At 39.8% G+C, this 26,443-nt stretch overlaps 1 protein-coding gene across 2 annotated transcripts in view; it reads left to right on the top strand.

Annotated features, from left to right (window-relative positions):
• NRG3 (neuregulin 3) overlaps positions 1 to 26,443 on the top strand; it is a 1,464,760-nt gene that overhangs the window by 1,007,392 nt on the left and 430,925 nt on the right. The gene's annotated exons all lie outside the window — the stretch shown is intronic.

Genomic DNA, 26,443 nt, shown 5'->3' with positions numbered 1-26,443 from the left:
TCTCCCTACTCCACTGTACAGCTTAACTATATGAATACAAAAATGTCCATACGGGATCACATTCATCATAGACCACACTTGATAAATCAACCCCCATTTACACCATATGATCAACCATACATCATGGTTGAAAAAAGTGACAAGGTCTTAATATAACAACAACAATATTTTATTTAAACTCAAAATGAATAAAATAAGATACAGCAAAATAGGTGCTTCTATAATGGTGATATATAATGCACAGGGGGACATGGAAGACCAAAACGACCAACACTTCAATTGAACAAAAGATAGTTCATAAGAATAAACATGTAAATAATGCTGCAGTAATTCGAATAGCCATGATAGCAATATATATTATGCTTCATTTGAGCAGAGGTTGGTTCATGAATATGCACACAATTTATGCAGCATTAATACAATGGCCACAAAGAGTACTGTATATCCATAATGTTTAAAGGGACAATCTCCATGAGCAGCTGGTATATGTAAAAATATTTAGAATGATTAAAGGAATATCATACCAATAGTATAACTACATGCCCAGTGGCCAAAGAAACAACACATTTTCACTGAAAAAAAAGACCTTCCCCGAAAATAAGGCCTAGCAAGAGTTTTCAGGGAGGCTTAAATATAAGACATCCCCCGAAAATAAGACCTAGTTCCGGGTCAATAATGAGGTGTCCGTGCAGAGGTAAAAAATTAAAGAATATTGCAGGACACTTCATTATAGACAGCAGACACCCCCAAAAGAGAGAGGAAAGAATAGAGAAGATCCCACGATCATACCAGACGCCGACCCGGAACAGAGGAATGCATCAAGGTCCTGCGGTGGAACGCATACTCACACATCAGATGACATATACACACACACACATGAGAATGCACACAAACACTCACACTACAGATCGCATACACACACTCACTACATCCAGCGATATCTCTTGCTTCTTGGCAGCATAACGACCTGTAACGCTGTGCCCTGTACAGTGGAGCTTCCAGAACCTGAGGGTGGAAGGCATCATGTGACGCTGTGCACTGTGCAGTGGAGCCTCCAGGACCTGCAGGAGGAAAACATCATATGGCTGGAAGCAAGAGGTATTACTGGATGTGGTGAGTGTGTACCGGTACCGGTATGTGCGATTTCATGAGTGTATGTGAGTGTATGCTATCTGATGTATGAGTTTCGGCCAGATGCAGAGGACAATGATGTGCAGCACACCTACTAGGAGCGCCTGCTTGAGATCACAGGGAGGAATGATGTGGAATCTGGTGTGTGTGTCTATATGAGTGTGTGTATGTGTATGTGTATGAACGTGTGCTCTAATGTATGTGTGTGTTGGCCAGATGCAGGGGAGGATGGCGTTCAGCATACCTGCTGAGAGATCACAGGGAGAGCTGGTAGCCATGCAGACGCCTGGGGCTGGTAAGTATAATGATCCTGGGAAGGGGGGGTCTGCTTTTTTGTGGGGGGGTAAACTTTCCCCCAAAATGTCTCCTCGAGAATAAGACATCTCCTGAAAATGAGACCTAGCGCTTTTTTCGGGGCAAAAAATAAGACAGTGTCTTATTTATGGGGAAACAGGGTAGTAAAAAGGTCATATACCTGATAATACGTTTGTCCCAATATCTGACCCGCGTCCCCTCACCACGACACCTGTTTTGCCCAAATCATCCTCAGGGGGCATGTACAGAGTGAGGGATACCTCAATTGAATAGGAAATAGTGACCAATGAGAGAAGCGGGAGCGGCTGCAGCTATGCGGCACATGCAGTCATACAGCATCATTGTGTAAGGACTTCCAGATTGCGTGATCTCGCATCATGTGACGCTACCAGCCCACATGATATTAGAGGCCGAGCATCACATGAGGCTGTTGCAGATGCACGTCGGAAATTAGAATGACGCTGGCAGATACATGCGCACTGGTGGGCAGGGGAAAACGGGCCATTTTAAATAAGGGCAAAGTGCCAGCAGGTGGTAATATACAATAGAAACAATATTATTAAAAGATCATGGGCCAATATATCTGTGACTCAAACAGCTAGCTATAATTAACTATATTGATTTACAAAAGTGCTAATTACAAAAAGGTGTGATATATAAAACCACAATAAAAACGTATACAAACATACAGTATATGGTTATATAGTAAGACTGAGTATCTAACAAATACATAAAAATATGTCAGCAATGACTGCAGACAACAGTGAATGTATAAAGATAACAAGTGCATGTAGAAACTACAGTTCTGATAACAAATATTAAACATATTAATAGAACATAATATTTTAATATCAGTGAAATACATACATATACGTGAGTGAATAAAAAAATAAAATAAAATAAATGAGGGAGTAAACATTCTTCCAAGTATTTATATGTATATGAATGTTAAAGTTATCTGTATCCTAAAGTGTTGATGAATCAGTAAAGTGACTTGTGCGTGGAAAACTATACCATCATGCTATACATGATGGTATAGTTAAGAGTATCGGTTGCTCCAGGTGGGCTCTCTGAGTCAGGGGTCTGGGGCAATCCACCCCTCTCCCCCCCCCCCCGGTAGCTATGCTATTGACTGAGTGCTATTTCGTTGCATTGCTTGGTCTTATTGAAAAAATTAGAATTAAGCAGTCAGTACAGACTAATTGTATTATTGATCTTTATTTTTGGAGTACCATTGATTCCATGGTGCTGTACATGTGAAAAGTGTTTATGTGAAAAGTGTTTAAAAACAAACTACAAATAAAATTGAAAATTAATAAACTGACAATGACTGACTGGAACAGAGGGCCCTGCATATACAGTCTTACAGTCTGTAGGATAACGGGGAAGGAGACAGTAGGTTGGTGGTGAGGTGGTAGCAGGGCCATTGCAGGATGCAAGCATTCTTGAAGAGATGGGTTTTAAAGTTCCGACTGAAAGTTGTGAATGTGACTGAGGGATAATTGGATGTGTTGAGGCAGAGAATTCCATTTGGAGATTAGAGTTAAAAATGGACTTTAGAGGTGCAAAACTTAGCAGGAAGGTCACAGAGAAGGATATTGCAGTTGTGAAGTCCGGAGATGATGAGATTATACACTAACATTTTACTAGATTTAGGGCTCAGGAAAGGACAGATTCTGGAAATATTTTTGAGTTGGACACGGCAAGAGGAAGTAAAAGCTTGGATGTGGGGTTGAAGGACAAAGCAGAGTCAGGTGTTACTCTAAGGCACCAGACTTCTGGTACGGGGGAAAGCATGATGTAATTTATTGTGACAGATAGATCGGGTACAGGAGTTAAGTGGGAAGAAGGGGAAGATAAAGAGTCCTTTTTTGTTCACATTGAGCTTAAGCAAGGGAGAGGAAAATAATGAGGGTATGGCAGATCAACACATTTTGAGATCCTGAACAGCAGAGAGGTAACATCTGGGCAAGAGAGGTAGCATAAAATCTGAGTATCATCCGCATATAGGCGTGTTAAAGCCGGGCTCTTGTTTCCTCTCAGGTAGCTGGGACGGACCGGCCGGTTGTGAGAGTAAGCTTAAAACACCAAGACAAGTCAAGTCTATAGTGAATCAAAAACTCTGATCTTTATTAGAATCGGAAGGTTTCTTATACCTTTCAAGCTGATTACGCAATATGAGACATGTGATATGATTATACAACTTTAGATTATACCAAATATAGTCATTTTGGGATATAAGCATGATATCACCACATAAGGAAAGGATTAATATTTCAAGGCCAAAGAGATATGTAATCAAAAGCGTTTCAAGAGATGTAATCAATCAAACCTTGTCAAACAAGCTGCATATGTCAAGATGACCGTATAAACAATTCTAGGGCCTTAATGATAATCATAGCAAATAGCAGATGTGGAATAGAACATCAATTACTCATTCCAAGATTACATAACTAACTGATCAAATACCCATATGTGCAAGAATATAATGAACTTCGAACTAAAAAGATACAAAATGGCTTCTCTAACAATTCCCCTCTTTTGATTAATTATGTTCTATCTCATCTGTCCCTTCCTATAGGGTAGACCGCAGAGACCTGTCCTACTTCACAATACACTAGGCTTTCCCTACGCGCATCATGGGGACCTGCCATTCAAACGTGCTCTGTGGGGTCGGCCTACATGTCCCTATACCCATCCTATCTACTGTTCCTAGAGGGGAATATATACTTAAAGCTATATATGGCTATATATGTAGTATAATATCATATATGTATGTTCTACCAGTTTATTCATTATATAAATGTGATATATGTTTGTATAGTCCTTGTAGTGTGTTTATATATCACACACTTTATCGTGTATGGTGTTAAAGTTCTTTTCATGCTGATGTTCTTGCATCTTGTGGTCAAACGATTCCATAGGACTTCCACAATAGGCACAGTCGGTTAAGTCCATCAGGGTATCTTTGTCACATATCATACATCTGCATCTCTTTGTGGTTGTTATGGTCATCATTACTTGAGTTTGGAGGGATTCAGTATCAATAGCTTCTCTCTTTTGGGGTTTGTATGTTCCTGAAAAACAGCTACAATTAGCTCCTAGAATTTTCTTTACAAGCATTACAAATAATTTTACCAATACTGCAATTACTAATATTATAAACGCTCCTTGAATGACATAATGTATTATCCCTGTGATCCATCCACCCACACCTTTGAATAAATTCAGTGGGTTTAACCAGGAAAGCCATTCAGGGAAGGGTAGTTCACTCAATGCATTGGCTTCCTTAAATCCCTTTTTAAGTTTTTCTGCTCGGTCTATATCATGTGTAACCTGCATCAGTCCTTCAGGGTTTATGAAGTGACAACATGAAGGTCCCACCACCTGACAGAAACCTCCACTAGAAGCAGTGAGATAATCAAGTACCATAGAATGTTGATTGGTAATGATGATGAGCTGCTTTGTGTAGGCTGATTCTATATTTATGGCATCAAATAATAGATCAGTCACATTATCAAAAATATCTCCTAGTTCTTGAATCATTTGGGCATTTCTCATGTTTCCCAACATTACTCCTAATGGACCTGTCAGTACCATTCCTGCCTGCATGTACCATGGTGTACTAAACAAATGCTTCTGTGTCTGTTTGCTGGATTTTGTGTCAGTATCACGTTTTGCAAGCATGTGTTGAGGAATGTTTTTGTATGGGAAATCATCCTCACTCCATACCCATGTTGCAGGTTCCAATCTAGCCAATGTACAGGTTCCCTCTGCTCCCTTTGGAATCCATCTATAAGCTTTTTCCCCACAAACAATGTAAATACCTTTTGGAAGTTCAAACTGATATTCACTTAGTAACGCCATTACTACTGATACAAATCGCAAGGTCTCATCATACAAACACCAAGAATCTTCTAAGTCAGTGGTAACTACTCTATAAAATTGAAAGGGCACACAGTATGGTTCTTTATCATTAGCTATTGACATATCTGCTGCTCCATCACCCAACTGCCCTTCTTCAACTTCTTCACTCATGTGTATTGCACTGCGATTTGCACAAGTATCAGTGTCACCATGTTCGAATCTATAGGCTCTGGTCCAGTTTGTTTCATGTATGTATCTTTGCAGGGATATACAAGGAGGTCTGGTACAATACGGATTTAGGTTTGGGGCATAACCCCTTATTTCAAAACTAACTTTTAACATTTGATTGGGTATGGGGGTTACAAAAACAAGACATGATATTGATATATATACATGATACATTACAAATTTATTGTCCCACTGTTTGTTCCTAAGAGGAGAACAACATATAAAAAGAGAAGCAGTACACGATACTTCCCTAATGCCATTTCTTTAATCTTTGTAAACCCTCCTGCAATGGGATGTATGGACTTTTACTGAGGTTGGTGTACTGAGTTGGACTTGGTGTAGATCCAAGTTTCCCCCACACGCCTCCAGACCGTCACCCAGTCCCCCAAACTTCAGAGAATGTGTGCCAGATTGGAAGGATCTGGAATGAAACTGACAGATTGGAAGGATCTGGAATGAAACTGAAATCAACTGTTTATTACATGGTATTACATATTTAATTAATCATTTATATATCAAAAATTACACGTCTGATTACTGGATCTGTGAACAAAAATTGCATTTTGTACCTTTTTATCTTTTATCTTTTATACATATCTTATATATACAATTTCTATCATGTGCTTTTCTAGTAATAACATATCATTTTCTGCACTGGATTGCCTCTGACCAAGTCTGGGAAAAAATCTACAGAACACGCACAAACTTGCATAACACCTGCTTATGGTATATCACTATAATTTATCTGCGGTCTCTGAGATGGGAAGAGCCAATGCAGGGTATATTTCTATGAACTATACAGTTTTCCTTCTTACATTATTTTGGGTATTTTGGGCATATGTCTTACAAGTCTGGGTAAATCTGGACTAAATTCTGGTGTCACCCATACCTTGTTTCTTAAGACACACTTATATCCGTTTTTCACAGAGAATTCCTTATTAATCTATTGGTTACCTGGACCATCAATAAGAAGAGAGCTTATGGCAGAGAAATATTACCGCCCTGTATCCACAGACCTCAGTCAGCTGGGCTTCCTGCGTCTCTATCTCCACTCCTCGTTGAATTTCTTGTACCTGTAGGGATTTAAGAACACAAGGAGTGGCAGACGTCACAGACGTGACAGGAGCCACCAAGGTGGTCTGTACAGGGAAAGATGGAAAACTCTCCACTCTAGGCCCGGTTATTGTTTCTTTGTTAACTACACCTGTGTAAGCATCTTTTTGTGCTCCATCACTGTCAGCTCAGGTCTAGACTTTATCTTCATTGTACCTGGCTTATTTAATAACAGGAGAGCAACAACAGGAGAACCTTCATTCGGGCTCATACGTATTCTACAGTTTTTCATTTCAGTTGACACTCAGTAAGGATCTTTAACTATCTTACCCAGTTCTGCTTTTCCCATTCAGAGAGGGCCTCATCATCACTGCCTTCTGTACTAATATAGGTAAGAAGGGAGTGGTTTAAATTTTAATTATTTTGTGCTGTGTAAGCCGTAGAATTTCCAGTGCAGAAGCGACCAATCATCTGTAAAAACAAAGCTAAAAATATGTCATCATATCATTCTTATAACATTACCTCCAACCAGTTAATAGTCTTCAGCATTTATACTTTATATGGATATGGTCAAAAATACTGAACAAAACAACTATATTTTCATTTTTCTGCTTAATAGACATGTTTCATAGTGGCTATTACAAGGGAAGCGCTACTATACTACTAGAGTATATAATAGATAACCTCCTTTCCCCCCTTTTGTATATTTATTCACTCAAAATTTTTGCTGGACAAATATACAATATACAAACAATTCAAAGGTTGTGGGTTTTCGATACAAACAATTGTCTCTAAACTTCATTTATCATCTGTGTCGAATAACAAAGTAGCTGGATTAAATATTATGAGTAGAGCTACCTTACACTTTGCTAGTCAGTTCATTTAATAAATATTTTGTCAATACTTGAAATAGTAATTACTATACTGAGTATAGTGCCTTGTATTTCTAAGGTGTATTACCAAATTAACATTAACATACTTCCTTTGCACGGGTAACCACCACTAGAACATATATATATATATATATATATATATTTATACATACATATCCCACTAGATGGTGTTTTTCCCTAAATTATAACAAAACAAATAAAATGAGATATCTTCCAGTGCCGGTGTAGAGGGAATTATGAATCCACAGAGAATGTCATCACTCTTCAGCATCTCAAAACCCTCTTTTGCTTTTAGAGTTTTGCTGACAGGATTTTGTTCCTGTTGCATGCTGCCAGCACATGAAATAGTTGGCTGCATTTTCTCTGACACTGAAGGAATGACACTCCCCAACTCACAACTCACCAATTGTTCCAATCCTGTTCTTTTAGATAATTCTCTACCTGTTTTGTGATGGCTTCCATTCTGCTTTCTACTCAGGGGATATTATTTTATACACAAATATACAGGTACCTTAATTTTGATGATGGTTCTCATCCAGCTTGCTTTCATCTATTTAAATCAAAGACATCATTACAACAAGCATAGATTCCGGCATTGGTCCTGTAACAGTGATTCCATTTTTTTTATAATGAACTATTCCAGCATTTTTTTTGTTTATCAATTACTATCTATATTTTTGCTAGTGGGAAGGGTTACCTGTGCAGTGGCCGAAGGGCCATCTACAGGTTTGACCCTAATTATTTGCTTTGTTTGGGGGCTGCCTATTTCCCAGTCCCAGTCTGTTATTTTTATGATTGCAACCTATATCTGTTCTAACAAATGCTCCCTTTCTCTGTACCTCCCGTTGTTGCCCTTTTCCTCTTATCCTGCGACAGTCTCGTTTATAGTGCCCCCTTTTTCCACATCCAAAACACAATCCCTTTTCTTTATACTCAAAGTCTGGCATATTATCCATTCTACGCTCAGTCTGTAATCCTTCCACTGATCTTTTTACGCATTATCAAATGCTCTTGAGTGTATGTTCACCATTACAGGGGTTTGTTCCTGAGCTTTCTTTTTCATCATCTGATCTTCTATAGCTCTTATCATGTGCAATGATTGTTCAAGTAGTACATATGAATAATCTACACATGTTCTTACTACTTCTTTTCTAAGATCTCTCCTTAACCCTTCCTTAAACATACCCTTAAAGAGCGCTATTTCCCTAAAGTCCTTTAAGTCATAACCATGATCTATAAAAAGGGAAACACATCGAGCATGATATTCGTCTACATTTTCATCTTGTCTTTGAAACATTTCTGAACACAATCTATCAATCATATTTTCCTCTGATACCTTAAGTCTATCCTTATCGTCATGGTCATTTATAAGAGGATGATGGCGTTCAGAAGTCCGGAGCCACGCTGCAACTTGAGCATGGTATCCGTGCCTCTGAATCCATTGATAATTCTCTCGGCCGAACTGCTGCCACCGGCAAAAATCTAAACAACCTGTCTTAGGCATCCCCGCCTTCTTCAGTATTTTAGCACTGTTCTTAACTGCTTTCTCTCCATTCTCCATTCTGACCAAGTCAATCATTTTGAATCTTTGATCCATACTGTTTGACTTAGTAGAATGTCTGGTAAGACTGGTTCCCATAGTGTGGTAGTTAAAAGGTAGCGGCCCTCCACCTCACACTATCCACTGAACCGCCCAAAGGGTAGCGATCCCTTGGCTAGCAGTTCAGATGTTGACTTATGTCCGCTAGCTACTAATTCCTTTCCGCTAGCTACAAATTCCCTTCCTGAATCTAGTATTTACCTACTAGCAGTCAACGGTGAACCCCTATCTTTCAAGGTAATCAAACCAGTTTTTTCTTTCTTTTCCTAATATACCATTGTCTAAGCTAGTAAAGACACACAAACAAATACAACACAACTCCAATTGCAATAGCTATATATTCCTATTCCTGAATCCACCCATGGTACAGGGTGTGCGTCTATTCTGATCTTATTCCCTGATCTTATGCTGGGGACACAAGATCCTGCTCGTTTTCGTGGTCTTGGTCTGCCACAGGCAGCACAATATTCACGCCAATCAGGATTTTGTTCTCCGCACACACAAGTCCATCCTCCTGGTCCCGTTACTAGGGCTGACTCCCAGAGAGTGTAATCCAGTGGATCCTCTCTCATTCCCAGTCCAAGAACTCTCTATATATCTTCTATTGCAACTTTACCTTCATATATACAACACAACATTACTAAGCAAAGACAATGTTCACCAATCATAACAAATCATATGCAGCTCAAACCATACCTCTAAACATCAGAGATGTAAAACAACTGTTAACAATATATACTAGACTAGATCTTCTGTTTTTGCCCATCTGGAAATAAATGACTTACTTCTAACTCAGTTAATACACGGCATTCCAATTCTATGAGCTCTGTTCAGCGAGTGCGGGTCATAAGGTCACAACGCTGCAGTCTCTGTTCTCCCCCCTCACTTTGCACTGTAAGTCTCTGACTATACAGGGGAAAGTGACAGAATACTATCACCTAAAAACAACAAAAAAACCACTTCAATTATAATATATCCGATTGAAAAGGTAATAAGAAGAAGTAGCCAAGTATTATATGATTAGTTAGTGGGTTAGTATTGTGAAATAGATGAAGAAAGAAGACAGAGGAGGAAAGGAAAAACTTATAGCAGCATTACTTACAAAAAAATACAACTTTGTTTTCAGCATATAGGACAAGACAAACAAACAATGAACATAAAGGCTACCTGAGGATTTGCGAGTTTCCTGTTTATATCCCCCGGAGACTGACTCGTGCCCTCTACCCCCTCTTGAAGAGAAAATACTTTGGGATCAAAAAGATCAACTTACCTAGGTTTGATATTAGTATTTTCTGTTCAAGCGAGGAAGAACGCAGTGTTCAGTCCTAGACGGATGGAAAGGGGAAAGTCTGTCTGGGTCCCAGTCATGGGGCTCGCTGGGTGCCTCCAAATTGTTAAAGCCGGGCTCTTGTTTCCTCTCAGGTAGCTGGGACGGACCGGCCGGTTGTGAGAGTAAGCTTAAAACACCAAGACAAGTCAAGTCTATAGTGAATCAAAAACTCTGATCTTTATTAGAATCGGAAGGTTTCTTATACCTTTCAAGCTGATTACGCAATATGAGACATGTGATATGATTATACAACTTTAGATTATACCAAATATAGTCATTTTGGGATATAAGCATGATATCACCACATAAGGAAAGGATTAATATTTCAAGGCCAAAGAGATATGTAATCAAAAGCGTTTCAAGAGATGTAATCAATCAAACCTTGTCAAACAAGCTGCATATGTCAAGATGACCGTATAAACAATTCTAGGGCCTTAATGATAATCATAGCAAATAGCAGATGTGGAATAGAACATCAATTACTCATTCCAAGATTACATAACTAACTGATCAAATACCCATATGTGCAAGAATATAATGAACTTCGAACTAAAAAGATACAAAATGGCTTCTCTAACAGGCGATAGTGTAAGCCATGGGACTTTTTGAGCTGTTCTGGCCAAATAAATAAATGTAGCAAGGTAGAAGTCACAAGACAGAGCTTTGAGAGACAAAAAGACAGAGAGGGCAAAATGAGGAAGTTTATGGGAATGGTAGACGGGAAGAAGAGAATTAGGAAAAAGTTGTTGACTGTGTAAAAGTCAGAGGATAAAGGCCCAGTCACACACAACGACTTACCAGCGATCCCAAAAACGATGCGACCTGATAGGGATCGCAGGTAAGTTGCTGGGAGGTCGCTGGTATACAGCGTATTACCTGTATAACGATCTCAGCAGTCACTGTGACCCTGTCACACAGTGTCAAGCACAGCAATGCGTCCTGCCCAACAGGACATCGCCTTTGAAGAAAATGGCCTGGACCATTCTGCAACGACCGGCGACCTCACAGCAGGGGCCTGATCGCTGGTAGATGTCACACATAACGAGATCGCTAACAGGATTGCTACTGCATCACAGAAACCGTGACTCAGCAGCGATCTTGCTAGCGTCTCGTTATGTGTGATGGTACCTTTAGTCTAGAAAGAGGAGTACAGAGAATTGTTTGTTAGCTTTGGCAGTAAATCATTAGTATGTTTGGTTTGAGCAGTTTCAGTAGAGTGGTGGTGATTACAGCCACATTGTAGATTACAGATTGTTGAAGAATTACATGAGAGAGGGGAGGAAAATTCAGTGTGGACAGGTTGTGCAAGGAATTTGAAGGCAACCGGGGGAAATGTTATGAAACAATAGCTTGATAAGGAAGTGGGTAGGGATGGTTTCTTATAGATAGCTGTAATTATGGCATGTTTGAAGCAGAAGGGAAGGCACCAGAATCTAGTGATATGTTGAACAGATGCATTAAGGCTGGGATAAGAATGTTGGTGAGGCTGGGGAGGAGGTTGGATGGAGTCAAGTGCACAAGTGGCGGATTGTGATTTGGGCAGAAAATAAGAAAGCTCTAAAGGCCCTGTCACATGCTGCGATATATCTAACGATATGTCGGCAGGGTCACAGAGTTTGTGACGCACATCCGGCATCGTTAGAGATGCCGTAGCGTGTGACATCTCCGAACGACTGTTAACAATCAAAAATACTCCCCTTATCGTTGCTCGTTGACACGTCGTTCATTTTCATAATGTCGTTCCTCCTTCTGTGCGCCGGTTGTTCATCGTTCCCGAGGCAGCACACATCGCTACGTGTGACACCCTGGGAACGCCGAACACAGCTTACCTGCATCCCGCCGGCAATGCGGAATGAAGGAGGTGGGCGGGATGTTACGTCCCGCTCATCTCCACCCCTCCGCTTCTATTTAGCGGTTGCTGTGTGACGTCGCTGTGACGCCGAACATCCCTCCCCCATCAGGAAGAGGATGTTCGTCGCCCACAGCGACGTCATTAGGGAGGTAAGTACGTGTGATGGGGATTAATGACATTGTGCGCCACGGGCAACTAATTGCCCGTAACGCACAAACGATGGGGGCTGTAATGATCGCTCTCGCGATCGTACGATATATCGGTGCATGTGACGACACCTTAATTCACTGATGTAGGGGTGCATGGTTATTGGGAAATGATAGTGGTCTGTATTATGTAGGGGTTAGATGGAAGGTTAATACTGAAGACTCGACTGATTTGTTTTATCTTGCATTTGAAATGTGCGACCAGGTTTCTGCAGAGAAGGGAAAAGTCAGAAGGGGCAAAAGTGTGGGGAGGAGGAAGTTAAAAGTTTTGAACAACTGTTTGAGGTTGTTGAAAAAAATAAGATATAGGATATGAAGTAGTCCTGTTTTAAAAAAATGAGGGCTTACTTGAATATGAAGGTTGCTGGTTTAAATGTGAAGTCTTCCTGCAAGTGTATTTCCTTCTAGCACTGCTCTGCATGCCTGGACACTTGGCGAAGCATTCTACTGAGGTTGGTGTGCGGACATGGCTGGACAGGGGTAGGAGAGTGAGATAATTTGTGACTGTCTGGTGTGCAAGGTTTCTGCAGGGGTGTGCTAGTTGCATACATGGGGGACAGATGAAGAAATCAGTGATAATAAATAAGGTAGATGATGGTCAAATAGGAGGAGGGTTGAGGTTGTGAGGATAAATAAGTAGCAGAGGCTAGTGAAGATTCGGTCTAGTGTAAAGCGGGCTTTACACGCTGCGACATCGCTAGCATTTGCTGGCGATGTCGAGCGCGATAGCACCCGCCCCCATTGTACGGCTGATGATCGCTGTCATAGCAAACATTATCGCTATGGCAGCGTCACACGCACATACCTGCTCTGCGACGTCGCTCTGGCCGGCGAACCGCCTCCTTTCTAAAATAAATATTTACACATATGTGATCGTATGTACATATGCATGGTTATAATAACATCTATATATAAATGGACTTATGTACTGATTTATTAGTACGGGTCTAATACCCATGCTTATGTTACATATTTAATTCTCCTTGGGGTTTAGCTTGTAATTCGGTCCCCCCCCCCTTCCTCTTCCAACTCACCCCTCTTTCTCAAAAATATATATGCATGTGTTATCGTATGTATGGATACATGGTTATAATCACATATATATATGTATTTATGTACAGAGTCATATGTGAGTACAGGTCTAAAACCTATACTTGTGGTGCATATCCAATCTTACTGGGGGGTATTTTTGGTATATAATATCTTATTGTATCTTAATCCTAATTTTGTAATCATTAAATGACCAAATAATTGTATATTGTCCTCTAGTGAGTATGTTTTATGTCCTCCTTTTTTACATGTATCTGTTTTATGTTATTGATAGCCCAGTAGTCTAAATGTGCCATATATACCATATTATATCATGATTAATATGTCTGTGTTTATACTTGTGCATTCTGGCGATATATTTATAGCAAGATGATAAGTATTTGAGTATATATGTATTTGTTGATATGGAGTTGGGACATAATCTTATGATCGCGGTTTCTCTGTGGGTGATTGATGGTGATATGACCGCTAAGCTGATCACTCGGGTAACTCACCTCAGACTTGCTCCTTTATCCCTCCGGCCTCTGTGCGCGCCGGCACGCCTGCGTTGTGCAGCGGTCCGCTTCTTGACCGTCGGCCGCGTCTGTTCTGAGCAGGTGGTCACGTGTGTTTACACCCGTGGCCATGTGGTTGGTGACGCGGCTGCCGGCCCGGGGCAGAGTTGTGTGCTGCGCGACTGCACGTGTCATGGAGGCGCGCTCAGTCATTGGACACATGGCTGAATATATACCTCACATCCTGGCCTATATAACCACGCCCACTGACAAAGGTAACCCTGAGTTACTGAAATGGCCGTCGGGTGGGTCGCGGTTTCCCTCTTTTCTCCTCTGACATCCAGTGATTGACCTGTTGGCATCTATATAGGTAATTTATACATTGTATTATATTTATTTGTTTGGCTCTTTCAATCCTTTGGGTGCATATATGGTCGTATCATCGGTTGCAGAGTGACACCTAGTGGACCCATTAGGTATGTACCTGAGTGAAGGCTAATTACCAATTGTGGGTATGGTATTATAACATGAGGGATCTGTGACCTTTTTGGGGGGGCTTTTTAAGTTCCTGCACCAATTTTGCTCCACCTTTCTCATGTGCACTCTATTAATTAATAAAATTTTGCAATTTATAAAATCATTGGGTGTTCAATCGTTTTCTTTCTTGTGGTGGCTCTGTCTAGTATACTGCGATTAGCCCTTGTTCGTCCAGTTCTGCATGGTGGTTTTCACATTAATGAATTAAATTATCTTGAAATATTATTCATGCATTGAAGTGTCTATATCATTAACCATGTGCAGATGGTTGTTGCTAATTATATATATGGTCTCCTTTCTAAGGGGGCAGTTCGTGCGGCGTCAGAGCGACGTCACATGGCAGGCGTCCAATAGAAGCAGAGATGAGCGGGACGTAACATCCCGCCCACATCCTTCTTTCCACATTGCCAGTGTAGGCAGGTAAGGAGATGTTCGTCGCTCCTGCAGTGTCACATACAGCGATGTGTGGTGCCGCAGGATCGACGAACAACATTGCTAATAAGCAGAAAACAATTTTTTGTTTCAGGACGACCTCTCCGCGGCAAATGATTTTGACCGTTTTTGCAATCGTTTAAGGTCGCCCATAAGTGTCACACACTGCGATATCGTTAATCATGCCAGATGTGCGTCACAAACACCGTGACCCCGATGATAATTCATTAATGATATCGTAGCGTGTAAAGCCCGCTTTAAGTCTTTGTGTGTGGCTATGTGGAGGACAATTTCTTAAGACTAAGGAATGAAGCAGGTTACAAGAATTTGGAGGTGTCTGACTGGTGTGTGTCAGTGGGGATGTAGACATCACCCATGATGATGCTGGATATGTCAGCAGAAAAAAAGTGTAGAAGACAAGTGGAGAAGTGGTTGTTAAAGACTGTGACAGAACCTGGGATCAGTATATAACAGCCATTTGGAGGTTAAATAGAGAGTGCAAACAGATAGAGTGCACTTGAAAAGAAGAGAGGATAAGGGAGGGTAGAGGTGGGATTGGGTCGAAAGGGGAAGACCTACTCTTCCACCATGTCTAGTCCATGGTCAAGTAGTGTGGTTGAAGTGAAGATTAACCGTAACACAGTGCAGCTGGAGAGATTAAGTTGGAGTGTGTCAGCCACATTTTGATTAGAACCAGATGCAAGATTGCTAGATGTAAAGAGGTTTTGAGTGACATACAGCTTATTGCAAATGCAATGGGTGTTCCCCATTGAGAGGAAGCTGCGAAGAGGGTGTCAAATGAATAATTTTCAATAATAGGGGGTATCAGCTTTGGAGATCCAGGATTAAGAGATATAGCAACAGCAATGAGGAGAAGCAAAAGGAGCGCAAATAAGTGGATGGAGAGTACCAGGTCCACTGCATCTACTGTGAGACTAGCCAACTGGCTAAAATGAGAAGCTGAAGAAGAATCCCTAATAAGCATGGGCTGAAAGTGTATCTACCCAGGCTCACTCAAACTGATCCATGAGCGGAGTACCTGGTTGACAGGAGGCCTATTGCAGCTTTTTCCTTCACATCTAGCAAAGTGAGTGGACTGATGGGACAGACAGGAACAAGTACAAGAGTGAAATTCATCAGCCATGTAGAGAAGTGAACTTCAGAGTTAACATATTATTCTTATACAGTATTTCTTTTCTTGTCCTAAAAATTACTGCTGTATTGATGCTATAATTTCAGCTATCAGTTAGAGAGGCAGTACTCCTCTGATAATGAGTGAACTCTTGTTTTCTACCCTATTGTTTAAAGGCCAATCTTTGTTTTTGGCAAGTATTATGAGATCTAAAGTTCAAATAATATATAAGGATCCAGCTCAGTACATGCACAGTATCTTTATTGCAAATCAATTACAGTGTATCAAGCAGTGAAAGCGCATATACAGCGCAGCAAATAGATAATGAAATTTATTTGAACTTTGGATTGTTTGGAGCCATGGTGTGGCTGAATCCGGGACTCCATGGAGAAGGGGAATGGATACTGTTGTTAGCTGAACCTTTCTTTTATCATGAGATCTCCACACTTTTCATGATACATACATATTCTACATCTAAAGGCATGCTTTTTTACAATAAAAACTATTTTATAAATGCAAATGTTTAATCATAAAGTCTTAAATGTAGTAGAACAGTAGATATAGATAGCTAAAATTGTGTAAATCCCACAATGGAGTCATTAAGCGCTTAACTCCATTATATAACTTGGGATTGTGATACAGAAATAAGTGATGAGCAAATCCGTGGATATTTAGGTTTGCTGAAGCAGCACAGACTTACAGAAAAAATCAGGTTCAGCAGCCAAACTTGACCCTGAAAATTAAACTCCATAGAAGTCAATGTGGGATGAGAAGTTCTGGACTGTAAAATGGCCTTCGTAAGTGCTAGAGGGCTTAAAATTGAAGGTAAGTGGTAGTAAGAACAGGATTGTTATACATACTATGTCTCCTGGAGGATCACACTGCAGTCAGACTCTCTTCTAGGCCTGCTAATTAAGGTTCATCAATATTCAATGTTTCCTCGCACACCCTCTGTGCCAGTGTTTGTGATTGGTTGCAGTTGTTATACACCCACCCTACCTTGTGTCCACATCTTTGATTGATTAAAAAAACACCAAAAAACTGAGCTGTAACAAATGTTCAATCAACATGCAACATTACAAGCATGTGACTTGCAGCCTCAAGACTAGAAAAAAAGCAAGGAGAAAAATTGTAGGAAAAATACCCTAACAATAAATAAATAAATTGCAAGTGCTTAATAACAGGGTACTTAGTATATACATTTTTGCAAAAAGGTAAGAAGCTGTCTCACCTCGTCACGGTGTACCCATCTGACACAGTCCTCTTCCTACTAAAGTTAAAAACATATTCTGTACCTGACTTGTCATGTCAAAACCTCAATATGATGGGTACACCGTGATGAGGTGAGACAGCTTCTTACTTTTTGCAAAAATGTATATACTAAGTACCCTGTTATTAAGCACTTGCAATTTATTTATTTATAGTCAGGGTATTTTTCCTACAATTTTTCTCCTTGTTTTTTTTCTAGTCTTGAGGCTGCAAGTCACATGCTTTTAATGTTGCATGTTGATTGAACATTTGTTACAGCTCAGTTTTTTGGTGTTTTTTTGTCTGTTATCTTGCTTCATTGCAAGTTGGGGGTGCAGCCCTCCTGATACTGAGGCTGAACAAGTACTTGCTTCTCACTTTTGCTGTGTATTTAATCTGGGACCCAGCTGACCACTTTACCATTCATATTGAAGTTTTGACATGACACAAGTCAGGTACAGAATATGTTTTTAACTTTAGTAGGTTAGGGACTGTCTCAGATGGGTACACCGTGACGAGGTGAGACAGCTTCTTACCTTTTTGCAAAAATGTATATACTAAGTACCCTGTTATTAAGCACTTGCAATTTATTTATTTATAGTCAGGGTATTTTTCCTACAATTTTTCTCCTTGTTTTTTTTCTAATCTTTGATTGGTTGTAGGCAGTTTCGTGTATAGTAGTGAATAAATAAATAATAAAAAAATTATGTAGGCCCTGTCATATTTTGATAGCTAGCAAGGGTAAAACAACAGCTGCAAGCTACAGCCCCCACCTGTGAGCTTTACTGTGGCTGGATATCAAAATAGAGGGGGAAAAAAAAGGTGTAGGGTCCGAACCCAATTTTTGATATCCAACCATGGTAAATCAGCTAGGTGAGAGATGGTATTATCAGGACGAGAGGAGCTATGAATATTCACCCCCTGGCCTAAAAATACCAGCGCACAGCTGCCCAGAATTGGCACATCACATTAGATGTGCCAATCCTGGTGTTTTACCCAGCTCATCTCGATTGCCCTGGTGCACTGGCAATCAGAGTAATATAAGGGGTTAATAACAACTGTGATTTGTCAACAAATGACAAGTGCTATTAAGCCCTGGATTAGTAATGGGAGGTGTCTATGAGAACACCATTACTAATCCTGTAAGTGAAAAGAAATAAAACACAAACACCAAGCAATCTTTTATTCAAATTAAAATGCCTACCCTCTTTCTCCCCTTTATTAACCCCCAAAACACGCTTGCAGATCTGATATAATCCATACAAAGTCCCACGATGATCCTCAGCTCTGCTACATCTGGAGTCTGCTACATTAAACTTTCAAAAACATACAGAGAAACATTTCAATCCCAATTTTTAAGAATATGATTTTTCTCAGAGAAAATGTCATCAATTGGAATTACTATAGAAATGAAAGTGGCACTCCTCTTAATGTGTTTAGTGCTTGGATTTACTCCCAATCCATATGCAAATACAAGAAACAATCACTCAGTTGCATAACATGACTAGACTTTTCATGCACAGCAATACCTTCGAAATACTATAGCATTGTCTTTCTCTGTGTACCTCCATTGGCCAGCAGTTGTGTGCGCGTTTGACAAAGGTCTACGAAAGACTGAAACATTACATTATCACACTTATTGATTGATGGATCACAAGAATCAAAATTCTATCCATGTTATGCAATTGAGTGCCAGAATTTTTCTTGTATATCAATTGGCATTAACCAGTATTGATGACCTGATGTTATTATTTTTACTATAACGTATCAGTTATGACTTATATCTCATAATCTGATTTTAGAACCTTGGTCTAAAACAAGCTCCTATGAGTACAACCTCAAAGTGTAAAAATATCAATGTCATAATCTGCTTCTTGATTGGTACATTGTCCAGGGCCACAACACATTGAGGCAAGAAATTGACTGCAGCAGTTATGTAAAGTGATCACTAGATGATCATTTTCCCAATACGACAACTATCTATCTATATTTATCTATCTTTTTGTCTGTCTGTCATATATCTATTGTGAGCAAACAGTTCCTAGTTTTAAAGGTCAGGATACTCAAAGAACTTTTCAATTGTAATAAATTATTTTTTTCGGGGGCTATGAAGTAAAAGGGAATCTTTAAGTAAGATTCACCACCCCAGCACCCTCCAACTTCACATAAGGGCATTTAGGTTTTTAAAAGTTAAAGTAAGACAGACAGTGAGCTACCAATTAATCTATTTGGCTGGTGATGTGTGTGGAAGCAACCTCAAGAGACAGTGACATGATGAGTATTTTGTTACACCCAAAGAACTTAAAGAAGTTATCCACTACTTTTATATTGATGACCCATCTTTAGGATAGGTCATCAATGTCTGATCGGCCGGGGTCAGACAACCCACACCCCTGTCGATCAGCTATTCTTGGTGCTGGCAGCATCAGTCTGTGGTTGGAGATCCTTGGTTCCAGAGTTGCCCCATCATCTGTACATTTGTCTCCTATTGATCTGAATGGGAGCCAGATATACAGTACTCAACCACGGCCACTATCAGTAGACAGAGCAGCTCCAGAACTGAGCATTTCCAGCCACCTGCTGCCCCTGATCAGTGGAGGCGCCGCGTGTCGGACCCTAGCTGATCAGACGTTGATGATCTATTCTAAGGATACTGTAGGCCATCAATTTAAATGTAGTAGACAACCTCTTTAATGCCTCATTAGTATATGGATTAAAAAAAATGATTTATCAGGAATACAGCAACAGATAACAGATATTAAAGTGTCAATTGACTGGCGCCATCATTGGATCATCCTCACAGTGCACAGGCACATAGAGTGACTGAAGACTTTTACCCTGAGGTCAGACAAACCCTTTAAGTAATTTACCATTTTGCTTGATTATAATGTAAAAATATAAAAATAAGCTTTATGAATGTCCTATTCATTTTAATTCTGATTTACTCAAAAGTACAAAATGAGTAAACATGTACTATAAGTATATTTACTGCTCAACCACATTTAGTCCTGCTGATTACTCTATAGCACAGTGTTCAAGATTTCAGTTATTTAGTATTAATGATCTAGTACTTTGAAAATGGAAAAAAACAACCTTTTTCTAAATAAAATGGAGAAAAATAGAAGGTACAATTTTGTTAACATTTCAGCAATCAACTTTTTTGTGCAAGTAAATTATTTCCCTCAGTCTTGTGAAATATGAATTCACACAGGCTGCCTAGCTGGCTAAATGATTGATCGTTAGAACATGCTGAGTCAGCAGAAATGTTAGAATAAAATATAACCAAATCACTTGTGTCAGTTCTTTTTTTTTCCTAGTAGTTTTTATCTTCACTTTCATAAAATTGTTTTCCAGTATTTGTGTCTGAATATATTTTATTCAGTAAATCAAATAAAATACACTTTATACAGATTTTCAAGAGCTTGTATCACGTATGATGTTTCCTGGGCCTTTTTGGCCACTGTGGTCACTTTCCACAGTGACCAGATGTGACAGTATTGTGAACATAATGAGGATTCTGGGTTGCAACCCAATTGCAGTAATTACCATGTCAAAATTATAACAAACATTTTAAAATTAACAAAAAGCTATCTTAGTAAAAAAAACTGATCTCCATTCTATAAATTCAGCCTAAAATTATTAGAGCTTAAAGTCAATAATGTGCCCCACACTTTGTAAACAGTAAACCCTGGTGCGATTATTTAGGACCTTCTTTTCTTGGGGAAAGAGGTCATTACTTGATGCTTGATGACCTGAGCAGTTATGTAGACTGCTTGCTCTGGGACCTGCATCTGAAAACATTGGTTCAAAGTACAGACCCATACTTACAAGCTCAACTCAGAAACCTTTAGATATTGTCCACTATGACCACTATGGGGCATGCAAGGGAAAAAAGGCTCCTAGTTAGCTCAAAGCCTTCTTCCCTAATTCAGTGAAAAATCAAGATGGTGACTGCATTCCACCTAGTTCGCTGAATGAGCTGAAGCACAGCATTTCACACAGCTCCAAAGTACTCTTGACAGCTACCTCATCATCCTTTCATGCATTAGCCTCACCAAATTTTGTCCAACAGAGAAAAAAGTAGCCCAATACCAATCTAGAACAAACCTAATTAGTCTTTGGACCTCCGTAATCAGTCTCAATTGAACCTAAGAAACAACAAAGAGCCAGCACCAATGTGCACTAAGGCATCAAATATTCCAAACTGCATTATAAAAAAATTTTTTTGAGATTTTTGGCAAAAAATTGCAATTTCTTGAGCTGCTTCGCCACGTCACGGCAAATCTCATTTGAAGCAGTCCTACACTAAAATATTTTTATAAAATGTGCCATGCGGCCTCACACATGAATAACAGAACTGCTCTCAGCAGCACTCACCTGGTCTATTGCAGTCCCGTACCCATGACTGAGTCACAGTTGTGGGCGGGACAGGTCCAAGCAAATGCTGCATGAAGTATATATATAGCCTGTGGACAAAGCCTGATGACCCAATGTGAACAGTCACCAAACGCCAAAATCTATACAGATGGAATACATCCCAAATTGGGGTGCGTAGCAAGGTGGAGGTCAACCACCGACCAATTCAACAAAGAAACAACAAAGAGCCAGCACCAATGTGCACTAAGGCATCAAATATTCCAAACTGCATTATAAAAAAATTTTTTTGAGATTTTTGGCAAAAAATTGCAATTTCTTGAGCTGCTTCGCCACGTCACGGCAAATCTCATTTGAAGCAGTCCTACACTAAAATATTTTTATAAAATGTGCCATGCGGCCTCACACATGAATAACAGAACTGCTCTCAGCAGCACTCACCTGGTCTATTGCAGTCCCGTACCCATGACTGAGTCACGGTTGTGGGCGGGACAGGTCCAAGCAAATGCTGCATGAAGTATATATATAGCCTGTGGACAAAGCCTGATGACCCAATGTGAACAGTCACCAAACGCCAAAATCTATACAGATGGAATACATCCCAAATTGGGGTGCGTAGCAAGGTGGAGGTCAACCACCGACTAATTCAACAAAGAAACAACAAAGAGCCAGCACCAATGTGCACTAAGGCATCAAATATTCCAAACTGCATTATAAAAAATTTTTTTTGAGATTTTTGGCAAAAAATTGCAATTTCTTGAGCTGCTTCGCCACGTCACGGCAAATCTCATTTGAAGCAGTCCTACACTAAAATATTTTTATAAAATGTGCCATGCGGCCTCACACATGAATAACAGAACTGCTCTCAGCAGCACTCACCTGGTCTATTGCAGTCCCGTACCCATGACTGAGTCACGGTTGTGGGCGGGACAGGTCCAAGCAAATGCTGCATGAAGTATATATATAGCCTGTGGACAAAGCCTGATGACCCAATGTGAACAGTCACCAAACGCCAAAATCTATACAGATGGAATACATCCCAAATTGGGGTGCGTAGCAAGGTGGAGGTCAACCACCGACCAATTCAACAAAGAAACAACAAAGAGCCAGCACCAATGTGCACTAAGGCATCAAATATTCCAAACTGCATTATAAAAAAAATTTTTTGAGATTTTTGGCAAAAAATTGCAATTTCTTGAGCTGCTTCGCCACGTCACGGCAAATCTCATTTCCTTGTTGAATTGGTCGGTTCGAGCGATGCAATGAGATCCTCAAGGGTGTCCCACGACTCCCACGATGATCACCACAAAAATATCACTTCCGCACACCACAATTGGACAAAAAAAGGAAGAATTGATTGTAGCAAAAAAACAATGATTTAGAGAATGATTTATTTGTCATAAAACTTACAGTGACAGATTTGGAAGCTCAAACTATAAGGAATAACTTAAGGTTCAGGTGAAAACCCAGAAGTGTAGCTGCTAATACATTGAAGTATTTCTTTATTCATTTGTTTGTAACTCTCTTGACTGGTGCCAAGAAGAGAGATCTCCTAACACAAAGTGCTTGCTACATACCCAAGCCCTAATGCAATACCATGAGATAGTATTTTTTCAGACTCCATTTCTACCACTTTAAATAAATAGTCTACAAAGCAACTGTTTTCTTTGCTAAAGCTTCAGATATTATACCAGAAGGTGTTTCACCACATCTCAAAATTTGAAATGCTTCAGGCACTCATCTTGAATAAACCTAAACTGGGAGAACAATACAAATAACTGCCGACCTACATCCTTGCTAAATTCAGACTTAAAAATTATCTATAACATTTTTTAACAGATTTTTTTGTATTATTGTTAAGGTATTGATAAAAACTAGCTCCCTTTTATTAAATCAAGTCAAACTGTTGATTAAAACAGTTAAGTTGAGTTAAGGCCAAAGAGCTCAACTTTTGTCTCATCTGTCTCATTTTTTCCTGTATAATGACAAGTTTCTAAGGCAAAATAAAAAAGGGAAAAAAAACCCTTAGATTATGTTCATGAGTAGCATTTTTGCTGATTTTTTGCACTTTACCATTGCTTTCAATGTTAAAAAAAACACTACAAAAATGCTGAAAGAATTGACATGCTGCTTCTTTAAAAAATGCATCAGTTTTCCATTTCAGTCAGGAGAAAAAATAATTGTTTGCATTAGATTGGTGAAACCTCATATCTTTTGTTGGTACTATAGAAAACAGCTTTTAACTAGCATAAAACTCATGAAAAAAAAAAATGCAAAAAAAATGCATAAAAAATGCAACATCTCTCAACGCATTTCACCATATTTATTTAAAGGATAGATTGAAATACATCATGGAAGACACATAGAGAAGGGCTTCAGATTACATTTTTATAAAAATTTAAAAAGAGTGGGATTATTCCAGTTGCATAGCCAATGTACTAAATGTAAGGCCCAGCAAAAATTTAAATGAGGGACTGCAATACACCCCAGAAGACATGTAGAAAAGGGACCAAAATAATTGTTTTTTAGAAGTTGAAAAATAATAAAACTCCTACTGTGGTAAAACCTATGTACTAAGTGCAAGGCCCAGCAAAAAAGTAAAGGAGGGATTGTGTTACACCCTGGAAGACATGTAAAGGTGCACTTCAGAATAAGTAATTTTACAATTTTAAAAAGAGTGGGAATCTGACACTGGTAAAGCCTATGCACTAAGTGCAAGTGTTTTGTGTTTTGACTTGTGGTTGATAGCTATGTATTTCCATTACGATTCCAAGACCTGGGGTAGGAATAGGTCAATGCAGATGCAGAGTGGGAGGCATCCACGCCTGTGTTCTGTACAGGGAATTGGTAAACACATGACACAGGCAATAGGCAGTGATGTTATCTGCAGATACTGATTGCGGACCCAGGAGTTTGGCCCACCTAGTGTTGTGCTTTAATGACATGTGCCTTAGCATGCCGGTGGTAGTCAGGCTGGTAGTGGTAAGGTCATTGCTGATCTTGGTATAGCCCAGGATGCAAATAAACGTTTTTTTATAGCCACCAAATTATTTAAAAAAACACTAGAAGAGGAACACCTAACCGTTGGCCTGTGAACGTGCCACATGTGTGCTATAGGGAACAGTGTAACGCCTAGTCCCTCTGGCCAAACCACTGCTTCTTCCTGCTTGTTGTGGTGCAGTGAATCTCTTCTTCTCTGCGCTGCTGTCCTCGCTCTGCATGCCACCTTCCCAGGTTGAGTCAGTGACATCATCATCCATCACTTTGTCTTCCATATCCACACTCTGTTCCTTCTCCTGGCTTGTTAGCAACAGTTTCAGTTCCACTTCTTGAGATAGTAATTGCAATTCCTCACCATCATCTTCTTTAGACTGTGGCTGCTGAAATATTTGGGCATCACTGCACACAATCTCTTTATGTCCCTCTTGAAACATGCAGATCAAAAGGCTAGAATCAATACAAGTACATGTAAAGAGATCCTCTGAGTCTACCAGTGTGTAATTACTTTTCTTCAGAGACTCACCATGGGGGGAAAAAGGAGGAGCAGGGTGAGGGTTATGTAGTCCTGTAGAGTTTAGCAAATACTTAACTATTTATACTCGCTATACTAATAACGGGTACTGTCTAATACTCACGTATTCTTTCCAAATAGCATGTGCAATGGACGTAAATGGGGAAAAACTCACAATGTAGTGAGTAACCTGAATGCTGTACTTTTCGTGCGAGTAGCGAATGGTGCTTAATTTGGGTTACTTGTTACATTGCAAGTTTTTCCCCATTGACATGCATTGCACATGCTATTTGTAAAGAATACGCGGGTATGAGACAGAATTCGTTATGAGCATAATGAGAACGAATAGATCGGTACTCACTCAATTCTATTGTGTAGTCCAGACTCTTGGCTAGTGAGACTGGAATGTGTGGAAAACAGGGTGGTGCTGGGAAAAAGACTGGAAGCGTTATCTGCCATTCAACCCACCACCTTTTTGCACTGTTCTGGCTTCAACAGTGGTGTACTGTGACCTCCTGTAAAGTTGGATAGGAAGATAGGTCTCATGGATAAGTTTGTTAGTTGTGTTCCCACGACTTCTGCATGCACCATCAGCAGCATGTACACTTTTCTCTCCCTTACCACATGGCATGCACATTAAAAATTAGGTATGCAGCTAACAGTGGAGTTAACGGAGACTAGAATAGATGTAGGCCTAAAAAGCAATTTTTATTTCATATTGCATCACCAAGGACTGTAAGGCAATAATGCCTGCCGAGATACTTCTAATACACTATTCCTTCTCGAGCAGCTCTCTCTCTACACTACATGCAGCTAAGAGCAGTATTATTAGAGAATAGAAAAGATTTTTTATGTTGCACCAGGAAGGACTGTAAGTCAATAATCACTTTAATACACTAGCCATTTTCCAGCAGCTCTCCCTAAACTGTTTCTGGTGTAAAGTGAGCCAGGCAGCTCAACACTGAGTCATATGTAGACCTGATTACACAATGTGGCTGGCCAATCACAGTAATGCCAGTAGCCAACATGGCTATGGCATTACTGTGATTGGCAGGCAATCCCCGCATGTTTTGTGGTTGAAAAACAGCTGTGAAATATGAAGGGTGATGACTCAAGCATGGCGCTCAGGGATACTAGATCGAGTATCGAGAGTGCCTGAGAACACTGATGCTCGATCAAATATGGAGAGT

This window comes from Anomaloglossus baeobatrachus, chromosome 5 (assembly GCF_048569485.1).
Source record: "Anomaloglossus baeobatrachus isolate aAnoBae1 chromosome 5, aAnoBae1.hap1, whole genome shotgun sequence".
NCBI lineage: Eukaryota > Metazoa > Chordata > Amphibia > Anura > Aromobatidae > Anomaloglossus > Anomaloglossus baeobatrachus.
This window is presented reverse-complemented; position numbering and strand designations above follow the sequence as displayed.